Here is a 12,504-nt window from a genome sequence, read left to right as displayed (position 1 = left end):
GTGCTTTTAGATCATATCCAAAATGATTGCTCATCAATTTTCCCTGTGTTTCTCAACTGTTTTACAGACTCATGCCATTGGTTTGATTTTTAATTAATTTCAACCTGATTTTCACCTGTGAGATAAGAGTGCAACATCAACTTTCAGCATGTAGAGACACTGTTTTTCCTATATTGCTTATGGAAGAGACTTTTTATTCTCAATTGTGTGCTCTTGGGATTTTTGCAAATATCAATTAAGCACAAATACTCAGATTTGTTTTGGAGCTCTATTATGTTATTTTGGTCTATATCACCATTTTTAAATACTTTTATTAGTGCATTTTAGTTATTCATAGTAGTGAGGTTCCTTTTTAAATAATCGCACATATATGGAATGTATTTTGCTGCATTTCAGTCCCTAGTAACTCTTCTTCTCTGCCCTTCTCCCCACTGCCAGTCTTCCCCATGTCTATTTATTGTTTTCATAATTTGGTACTTTATAAGTATACTTAAAGATATAATTCACTATGATGTATTCACACACATATACAGCATATTATGGTCAACCTAATGTTGCTGTTTTTTTCTTTCCTGTTCTTCCCCTTCGGCCCCCTTCCTCCACCCAACTGATCATCTTTCCATTTTCATGGGATTCCCCCCATCTTTTCCCCTTAATTTGCTCTAGTCTCCAAGTAAAACAGAAAACATTTGTCCCTTGACTTCTTGAGCCTGACTTATTTCACTTAGTATGAAGTTTTCCAGTTCCATCTATTTACCAGTGAATGCTATAAATTCACTCTTCTCTGCATCCATAACTCCTTACCCCCACGCAGCTAGCGTTTGAACTTGATGTCAAGAACTGAAGGGTTCCCTGACTGGCACAGAACCCTCTTTTGGGGAACAACGCCATAGTAACTGAGCAATCATCTATAGACACCTTTGCATGGAGAAATTCCCAAGAGAGGTATCTATTTCCTTTGTCCCTGGACTGTTCAAGGACCATAATTCATTTGCCACTCTCAACAATTTTTAATATTTCTCTTTATATATATGTGTGTGTGTATATATATATATGTATATATATATATATACACACACACACATAAATATTCATTATTACTATTGTCACCAGGGATTGAACTCAGGGGCATTCCACCACTGAACCACATTCCCAGCCCTATTTTGAATTTTTTTTACAGACAGAATCTCAATGAGTTGCTTAGTGACTTTCCCTTGCTGAGGGTGACTTTGAACTCACCATCTTTGTCCTTCCTGATAAATTTTGGCTTGAAATCTACGTTTTCAGATATGAGCATAGTTATCCCTACATGCTTCATAGTGTATCTTTTCCCATTCTTTCACCATCAGTCTGTGAATATCTTTAATTTTATGGTGAGTGTATTGTAATCTCTTGTAAACAGAGTGGTTGGGTCTTGTGTTTTGATCCACTTTCTGTCAATCTGTTGTTTGAATGGAGAATTATTATAGAGAGGTGATTTTTATTTTCTGTCATTTCTGATGCTTTATGGAGACGTGATTCTTCTCTAATTGACTATTCTTCTAGTGACATATATCTGTATGCTCACTTTGATATTTATTTTTTATTTCTTCTGCATAAAGTATTGAGTATGTTTGGTAGTGCTAGATGATACTTTCCCTTCCACTGTATTAATTATATTTTTGAATCAATTCACTGAATTTCTAACTTTGGTTTTGTACTTTTTGACTCAAAAGTTTCTACTTTTGTCCTTTTCCATAATTTCCCTACCTTTATTTATACTTTCTATTTTTTAAGTCTCCATAGTCAGATTACTTCATTGCTTAAACATTGTTTTCATCAATATGTATGTTAAGTTTATTTTTAATTACTAAACAATTACTACTGAGTATATTGTATTTATTATTATGTAATTCTACATGTCATATATAATTACTATTACTCTATATGTGAGTCTTTGAAATTTTCATCAGCAAAAACTAATATCTGTGTCTCTCAGAAACACTTTTTATTAACAGATTTCTTTTCCCAAGTATTGTTTATATTTTTTTCTGTTTCTTCCCATGTATCACATTTCTATCCATACTGTGGTTGTGGTTATTAAAAATATTTTTTAAAGAAACTATATATGTTTTTCAAATCTGGATATTATTTTCTCCTCCTGAGAGTTATTTTCTTTCTTTTAATTGTTTTATTTTTTGATGTTATATTTTATTTATATGTTTATTCAATTGTTTTTATTGTATCAATGTAATTGTCTTACTCATGGTGTATATTTGCTGATATATCCTCTTAAGAATTGATGAAGATGATGGTTGTAAAGGATTTTTAACTGTTATTCCATGGTATATTAGGTAGTTATGATTATTCAAAAGCTGTGCTCAAATACTTCAAGATGGTAAAGGTTTTTCCCTCTAAAAGTCTATGTTTGAGTCATAGAGAAGTTTCAGATTCAATTCCATTCTGAGCCTTTTTACTTTCTTTTCCAGAACTGTCTCATATTTTCTCTACATGGCCCCAATCACATGTACTTTAATTATGTGTGATTAAGTACACTGTCCTTTTTCTCCTGTGGCTTGATGAAGCTTCTGCAGTCAGTCACAGATGTCAGTCAAATATAAAAAGCATCTTATTGTCATATCTTCTAGATCATCCCAGTAAATAACTGGCTATCAAGCTATTAGCTTACTTCATTCAGGACCACAATATCAGTTTCTCTGAAATATTTCCCTAATTCCATTACTTACCACTGGGACTGTTACTCTTACTAATACTTCCTCTGCATACGTAGTGTTTTTTGCATTCTGTTCTTACTAAGTGACATCCCTCCATTAATAATGCTGCTGGTTTCCACATCCACCCTGCCATAATTCGACTGTAATGCCACAGAGTAGAGAAGAAATGGGAGTGATCTTAGGCAACAACATTCCAGGCTGCAATTGTTCCTGTCCAAAATTCAGTGCTATCTCATAAATAATAACTTTCCAAGTTGTTACATATATTTGTTTGGTTTTCATGTAAATTAAATATTTGTTTTGGACTTGTCTTTTATTATTTTTTTTTTCAGGAAATATCAAAATCCACACTCTGCCGCACTGCACTATGTCTGTAAATCCAGGAGATTTTGTAGTAGAATTTTTGGGTCATTGTGTTTAAATGAATATAAAATTCCTTTGTTTTTCTTTTGATAATTGTCCTTAAAATGACAGCATTTGAAAAGGAGCATTTATTGGACCCAGATGGTAAATAGTGATGAATATTTATCCAAGAATTCTGAGGGAAATTAAAGTTTTTGAATAAAATAAATTAATTATATAGCTACAAATCTATATATGAATAGAGCTGTTGTCAACCTTGCCACAATTTGTAGATGATTTTAAGCATTTTCTCCACGTAAGATTTTTCGTTTATTCTGGTGATGGTAACTGTGTTCTCTCATTGAAGTATTTGATTAAAAAAAAGGGCATTAATCCTAGATTGCTACCCAAAATGTGTCACTTTGCTGGAGGCAAGACTTCCATGCTAAGTATAGAGACACGGTTGGCTAATTTGAAGAACTATAGCAGAAAGGTGAAAGCTTTCCTCTAATGAAGTCCAAGGTTGTTTGATGGTGCATGTGTTGGAAAAAGAAATAGGCCTGGTCAAAAAAATGCCAATCTCTTTTCAAAAACACAGTGAGTTATTTTAGATATGCTTTTTGTGCAAAAATGCTTAGTAACATGAATACTTAGTAGTGCATTCTTTCAAATGTATTGTGCTATTAAATGTGACAGATTTGAATCATAATTTCTACATATGATTAAAAAGCAGCTGTTGTATTTATTTTCCTACACAAAATTCCTCTTATAAATATACAACACTTATTTGAAATCTGCCATACTATTTCAGAAACAATTCATTTCAATATTATTTTTCACTGTATGATTGCAGGTGATCAGATTGGTCACTTCTCATTAAGTCCTTTCTGGATGTAAGTTTCACAAAGCCATATGTCAATAACATGCAGAAAATGTATGTAAGAGAGTGTCTCAGGATAAGTATATCAGTACTCAAATGTAAACATCTTAAGGATCTCTGTTTTTATGTCGTATGTCTTAAACTCACAATATGTGAATTATAAGAGCTAGATAGCAGATTGTGTTCTTTCCTGTAGGAATCATTATTTATAGGTAGAAACTTCACAGTGATCAAGAATATCTTCCACATGTAGTAGCAACAAAAGTAAAGCACAATTCATTAAATAGCATGACAACAGGCATACACAGTCATGGGAATATTGGCTATTTGAAATAAAAGCATTGTTTACATATCGCTTACAGGTTAAATCCAAAATGAGCATGGTGTAAAGGTGTTTGACACTTTAAAATATGCTCAGTAAATAGGACTAGGATAAGTAAAAAAGGGAGATGATTTCAGAAATGGGCAAATAACCTGAACATATAGGCATATATAAGCAAGGATAAGTTTAAGAAATACCTAGAAAGAAGATAGTCTGCTATAATTTCCAGTTTCTGGAGGCTCACTTTGTCAAATCTTAGAGGTTGGTGGAAAGACATTAAGAGTAGAATTTAGGAGAGTAAACAGAGGGCCACAATAGAAGTAAAAAACAATATTGCCTAGACTTGGAAGTTTTAGAAAAAGGAAAAATGGTTGACTTTCACATATTATTTTGAAGTTAGAGCAGACAGAACTTTCTGATTGGTCAAATACTGGGATTGATACCATAACATGAGGGAAAGAAAAGTAACCAACCTGACTCCTAGGTACTGGTTTTAAGCCCCAAGTTTGACTGGTGGTGTCAATTATAGAATCAGAACTGCTGCTATTGGCATATGGATTTTGACATCCTTTTTGTTTGAAATTTAAACAGAATTATTGAATACTGGTTTTGATATTTGAGACCAGTTCAAACAGGATATATAGACTAAGGATATAGACTAAATAAAATAATGTGTACATCATAAGTTTATATAATTTTAAAAGACATTTTGAAACATGAGGTCATAGATAGAGTGAATGATTTTAGAGAACAATGTAGGACTAATTCTTGATACAATGTGACACCCACAGATTGTTTGAAGTAAAATACAACGAATTTTCACATATTTTATAAACACCAGTGTTATGGTTTGGATGTGAGGTGTAACCCAAAGCTCATATGTGAAACAATGCAAGAAGACATAGAGAAGTTAATCCCAATTATGGGATTAATTGAGTGGTAACTGAAGGCAGACAGGGTGTGGCTGGATGAGGTGGGTCATTGGGACATGCCTTTGGGTTATATATTCTATATCTGGTGAGTGAAATTTCTCTCTCTGCTTTCTGATCATAGTGTGAACTGCTTCCTTCCACCACACTCTTCTGCCTTGATATTCTGCCTCACCTGGAGCCCTGAGGAATGGAGTCAACCTTCTACAGAGTGAGAACTGTGAGACCATGAACCCCTCAAATAAACTTTTCCTCCTTTACAATTGTGCTATCAGGACTTTTAGTACAAGATACACCAGTAAAGGACAGGATAATCATTTACATTAAATGGCCATATCCTTTAGATACCCAGGTGATAATAAACTCTATTCTCAATTGAGTAGATCTGACATAAAATGTCAGTGTACATGCTACTCCTAATCAATAATTTCAATCATCCTTGCTCATCACGTCTATCACCATGTAAATGAACTCATCTTTTCGCTTGCTTATGTTTCTTATACACGAATCTTTTTTCGAGTTCATTTCATTTACTTTATAAAATTTGCTCTCATCCTGTAGCTCTTTACTCCATAAATTATGGTGCTACTTCTTTTGTTTCAGCAGAAATTGTATGCATGTATTTTTTCTTTCAGGCATTCTACCCTGATAGTTCCACTGTAGGCCTTCTGTAGCCTTTTGGACTTTCAGTGCAAATGATTATAATATTGACTGTGTTCTTATCCTTTCAGTGTTTCTTTCAGCTCATGGATCCATGATCTCTTTACTTGTAAACATTTGAACTCCAAACTTTGTATAAACCTCTCATCCTTTTCTATCTATCCTGGCTGCCTATTCTCTGGTAAGATCTTGTCAAAAGTTACATATCAAAGTATAGAATATTTTTCTTTATAATGGCCCTGACAATCAACTTCAGTATTTTAATATCTATATTGAGGACTCTTTTGAGTCTTCAATTTTAAAGTTCCTCAAACTCCTTAAAACTATAAAATTTAGTGTCCTTTTAGATAATCATAACTTTAATTACCACTTGGTACAGAATTTTAAGTGATATTCCTTCTTTCCTACAATATTAATACTATATCTCTTATTCAAATTCCCACCACACACTAAACTTGCTTTTGTTTTCAAACTATTTTGCTAATTATATTCTCTGGATTTCCTAATGTTTTTGGTCCATTCAAATATTGCATTAATTCCTGAATGCAAAGAAAGAGAATGAAAAAAAAAAAAAAAACTCAATGGACAAAAGTATCATACTACATATACATGTATATATTTATATATACATATCAGTATATAGTGTTTGTATATATACACATATACATATATACATACATATATATATGTATTTTCTAGAGCAGAAAACCATGTCCCAAAGACTGTGAGATTTGGTTTATGTTATTCTCTCCTTATTTTAAGAATGCTTCAGAAGTAAATAGAAGAGATCCTCAAAGGAATGTATCCAAGGAATGTGTATTATAAAATTGGAAAAATTGCATATTTTATCCTCTATACATAAAACATCAAAATATAGGATTTTCCAGTGATAAGCTGGAGCTATCTTGAGAGTCAGGCTTCTCCAATAGGGATACATAAATATGCCACATGTACAAAGCAGAATGCCAATGGGACACTTGGTGCTCTCTTGCTCTCTTTTGTCTAGTTCTTGTTTATTCCCAGCAATCTATGTTCTGAGACTGGGTCTATTTGGATCAATTATGCCACTTCCATTTCTCATCAGCTCAAGGTAAATTATAATAATGCCTGTCATAACCATGTTGCAGTACTGATTCCAGGGTCACACTGCTATGGGTTTGGGGTCTCACATCATCTCCTCCTCTTTGATGATTTTACTGAAAATATGGGTGAATGACAGATGTAGTAAAGTTTTGTTTAGAAGGTCCTGTCTCCCATCAATCTTAAAATGTTCTTGTGATACTTTGGAGAGAATAAGGCATTAGCTGAAGAATTCCCTTCTTCTGTGCAGGTCCACTTAACCTAAGTGCCTGGTCGTGAGAAGATGTAAGCTTGGTGTTTGTTGCCTTTCATTCAGGGTTTCTTCCTGCACAACAGCAAATGTGCAATGAGAGCTGAGCTCTATTTGAATGCACCTCACTTGCTAGAGGAGAAATACTGGGGAAAATGTGTTTCCTTGACTGTAGAAATAGAGTGAATGTCTTATCCACTAAAATATCAAGCAAAAATATGATTAAAAGAGGTATCCCATTCCATGATAATGGTGAAGTGATATAAAGATTTAAAAGTTGGAATTTACTACAAATATTGATGGTTTGTATTCTTTCTTATAGTAATGTGTTACAGAAAGAAGAAATTATACAAACTACTTCAAAATAACTCTTACAGAATATCTTGAAACAGGCAGTCATACTGCAGGTACATACATGTAAACACATACATTAAAGATTCTGTCTAATCAATCGATCAGTTTAAATACTTATTTTCCCCTAAATTTATTGACAGCATTTGATAAATCAATGAGTCTGAGTCTTCTGAGTCTTCTCTTTTCATTTGCAAAATTAGAGGATTACATTTGATGAAATCTGCACATCAGTCTACTTCTTTTCACCTTAAAATCTTAAATCTTGCAGTAGCTGAAAACCTCTCTGAATACCCTCTAACCACAACTGATGTTTAATTAAATAGAAGATATCACACTATAGTTCTTCTTTCCTCTGTTTTCCTCCATGATAAAAGTTTTCTAAACATTGCAGACATTTTTAAAAAAAGAGTTACTAAAAGGAAAATGGTAGAAATGAAAAAAAAAAGTGTAGAAAAATTCAAACTACTTATCTAGGTTATGGTAAGAAAAAGAATATAATGATTTTTTTCTTATCATTGACTGAAAGTCCTTTTTACTGGTATTCAATAAAACTTTGAAAATGACTACATTAATATCTATCTATAGTCACTTTGGTAGAAATCCCTTAGGTATTACATCTTATGCTATTACCTCTCTATTCTACCATATGAATCAACTATATGTTAGCAATATTAATTGCAGATGTGGAAGACAAGGGAACCTATATTATTCAAAACAGCAGAACAGTGTTGGACATTCAATATATTAAACAAATAAAATCATGTTGCTCAAACATTTAATTCAAGTGTTATACACATTTAGTATACTTAACAAAATCTTCAAGAAAAGCTGTATCCTATTGATAAAATTACTTGCTAATTTATTATACAATTTATCAGTGATAAATTACATCAAATTGTTATAGATGTTTGCCAGATTTTTGTTCTTTGTCATTTCCATGTAGGTGTTCTGATAAAGGTTTCCTATTTATTTTTTCTCATAACGTACAATTAAATTAGTCAGATAACCAGTACTGAGTGCAAGCAAAGTTTTAAGCATATTTTAATACTTAGGACATGTAAAAGCTTGGAATTTACAGACAAATCAATTTCATTAGTGAAAAGAAAAAAATAGAAAAAGTAAAAAAAAAAAAAAAAAAAAAAAACTATTCAATTTAAGAAGCTCAAATGTTATGGTTTGAATGTGAGGTGTCCTCTGTGAGACAATGCAAGGAGGTTTAGAGCAGAAATGTTTGGGTTATGAGAACCTCAACCCAATCAGTGAATTAATTCTCTGATAGGGATTAGAACTGAGTGGTAACAAAAGGAAGATAGAGTGTGGCTTGAAAAGATGAGTCACTTGGGGAATGCTTTTGGGGTATATATATTTGGTGAGATGAGCGTAGTGTCTCTCTGCTGCCTGATCATCATGTGAGCTGCTTCAGTCTGCCATACTCTTTCACCATGATGTTCCGCCTCATCTTGAGCCCAGAGGAATGGAGCCAGCTGTCTATTTACTGATACCTATGAAACTGTAAGCTCCTAAATAAACTTTTCCTCCTCTACAATTGTTCTTGTCAGGTATTTTAGTCACAGCAGTGAAAAAGCTGACCAAAACACCAAAATTATAACCTCTATAATGACTAGTTCCCAAATGCCTGAATCCATTTTAATTTTCTATTGAAATTATTTTTCATTAAATATGTAGAATCAGTTAGTTGTTAGAAAAATGAAATATTTCACAAAAATTAAATAATGTTGCCAAGCCTATTCTTGAATAAATTCCCATAGGGTACAGCATAGTAGTTAAGATAACTAGGGGAAAAAAAAGTACTACTTCAAATGCTTTCATATTTTTGTATAAAACATTTCTCTTCTTTTTTAAGGTATTTTTTATCTTACCTCAAAATTTTATTAATAGTACCATCTTTTTTAAATTATTCAATACAACACTTATTTATATCTATTGAATTAATAAAACAGCTATTTTCTGTTTAATTGAGTGAATTTGCTCAGAGCATTATTTTTCCTAATCTTTCCACTGATTGATTATGTAAGAAAAATGACAGGGTTATGTCATCACCTGGCATTATAACGTCATATCCTGAATCCCCTAAGAAATATATTAAGTACATAATCACCAGGAAATATCTCTTTCCTTTTCCTGGTCACATCAGTTATCCAATCTCTTTAGTAAAAAGCAAAAGCCAAATTTCACTTTCATTGTTTTTGCAATTTGGTGGGGTTTGTTGTTTGTTTTTCATGAATGGAATGGACTTCTGATAGAAACAGTAACAGAAAATTAACCAGCATTTAATCACATTTTGTACATAAATTATAGGTAAGGAATATAATAAAGTCAAATTTGTTTACTAAGCAGAAAACCTACTGAAAGAGTCTATTGTTTTTCATGATAGATGTGCTCTTAGTGTTTGCTGTTCTTTAGGACAAGAGTCCTTAGCCTACTATTTGAAGCATTATCTAGTAGACCAGCAAGCAAAACAGATAGACAATATATGACTGACAGCAATTTTTACAGTTTCCAAGATTTCCTTTAAAGGAAAACAGTTTCACCTCTCGAATAAACTCCCTGCAGAAAGTTAATATTTAATTTTTAATATTTCTTTAGATATTATCTTAAACTAGATTTTTCAAATGTCTAACTCTATATCACATTTTAATGACTGATAATTAGCAGTGTCACTATTTGAAGTAATAGGCTCTGTTTTCTACTTAAACTTTATGCTTATTTCTGCTTTTCTCATGTTGTATTAATTCATCACAGAATTCGTCAGTGACCCTCAATAGCTTTCAAGGTAATGCTGAAATTCTAAAATGCTGTTTATAATGAATAATGACATGACACCTTTGTAACTCTCTTAATTCTCTTAATTCCCTTTTCCTGTATCACTCCTTTCAAGGAAATAAGTCAAGCTTACCTGAAAGTAAAACATTACTTACATTCCTCTGTTATCTTCAATTGACCACAAGTAAATACTGATAACATGCCTGATACATATCCTGTGTCAATGAAAACAGTTTTTGATTCAAACCATGTATTATACAATATAAGTAGATATGGAAATATGTATTATGAAGAACATGTATCTTTCTTTATAAGTAGATTGATACACAGAGGATGATATACAAATTGTTTTCTAACAAATTACTACAAAAATAATAGTAAAACGACATTTTGTATGTTATACCCCTGAAAGTCAGAAATCCTAACATCAAGCAGTTGAGAGTTCTGGGTTCCTTCTAGAGGCTCAAGTGAAGAATCTGATTAAATTTTTTAGTTTCTCAAAACTGCCTGCATTCCTCACCCTGAGTCTTAATCTTAAAAGCCAGCAGAACAGCATCTTCAAACTTAGGCTTGACACTCTCAGTTTACTGCTTTGTAGGGACATTTGAGTTTACACTGGACCCACTGATTGCAGGTTATGCACAGATATAAGTGGAAGGATATATGGATCCTGATTTCTGAGTGTGAATGCAGCAGAGAAGAAAAAATACACATATGAATATCCACACACACACACACACACACACACACACACACAAAAACAGGCTACCATATGAGAATGAAGAGAGACTATTATAGGATTTCTAAGAATAGATAAGAATTTTCCAGTGAGGCAAAAATTATGACCATGTTCATAACTTTATACTATGATTAAAGAATAGATATACTTTGAACTTGCAAAAGTAGAGCAGTTGCCAAAAACCAAATAAACGAATAGTTTCCCACTATTTTGCTATGATCAAGAATGTATTCAATTTCTGATCATTTTGGAAGTATAGTTCAGAGTGATTAGATCATACATCTCCTTTCTATAAATAAATATAGGTAGCAATATTTTCCTTTTGATTCCATGCATATAGTATATCTATAGTTCGGATTTTTTTGAGTTCTTACATGTTCTAGATATTAGTGCCCTCTCAGTAGAGGATATTGGAAAACTTTTCTCCCACTCTGTAGGCTCTTTTCTCTTGCCCTTATTTCCCTTGCTGTGCAGAATCTTTTTAATTCGAAGCCATACCACCTATTGATTCTCAGTTTTATTTCTCGAGCTTTAGGAGTCTTAAGGAAATTGATGCCTGTGCAAATATTTTGGAATGTTGATCCCACATTTTGTTCCTGCAATTGTGGTATTTCTAATGTAATTACTACATCTTTGATTCATTTTGATTTGAATTTTTTCTTCTTCTTTTTTTTTTCAGCAGAGTGATGGGGATCTAGTTTCATCATTCTTCATATGGATATCCAGTGTTCCCAGCCCCATTTGTAAAACAGGATATCTTTTCTCCAGTGTAAGTTTCTGGCACTGTTGTCAGGATCAAATGACTGTGTCTGTCTTTGTCTCTCTGTCTTCTGTTCCATTGCTCTTCTTATCTCTTTTCATATCAATTACATGTTAATATAGTTGTTATGATTTAGATACTAGGTGTCCTCCAAAAGTTCATGTGTAGGACAATGCAAGAAAGTCTACAGGTGAAAAGATTGGGTTATGAGAGCTTAACATAATCAGTACATTCATCCCCTGACAGAAATGAACTGGGTGGTACCTGTAAGTAGGTAGTGTGTGGCTAGAGGAGGTGGGTCATTAGGATGTGTCTTTAAGGTATATATTTTTCCTTGTTTGGAGGAGAAGTCTCCCTTTCTCTCTGCTTTCTGGTGCCATGATTACAGGTGTGCACTACCAGGCCTTGCTAACATCAATTTTTAAAATAATCTGTGTTTGCAAGCTAATGTTATTGTCTGTGTGCTGGAGAAAACTTGAAGTAAAGATTTGCAGGGTCATCTATGAGGGTCTAAACTCTCTGGACAAAATATCAGTAGTTGATCATCAGCAATGAATGCAAAGATATTAAGCAAATGTTTAATTGCAATGTCTGACATAATGTCTCTTAAATCAGTAATTTTTAAAAATCAAGAATAATCCACATGGACTTTATAATAGCAAGTGTCAGGAGAGCTCCATTACATTATTT

The sequence above is a fragment of the Sciurus vulgaris genome (assembly GCF_902686455.1).
Source record: "Sciurus vulgaris genome assembly, chromosome: 10".
NCBI classification, from domain to species: Eukaryota; Metazoa; Chordata; class Mammalia; order Rodentia; family Sciuridae; genus Sciurus; species Sciurus vulgaris.
This window is presented reverse-complemented; position numbering follows the sequence as displayed.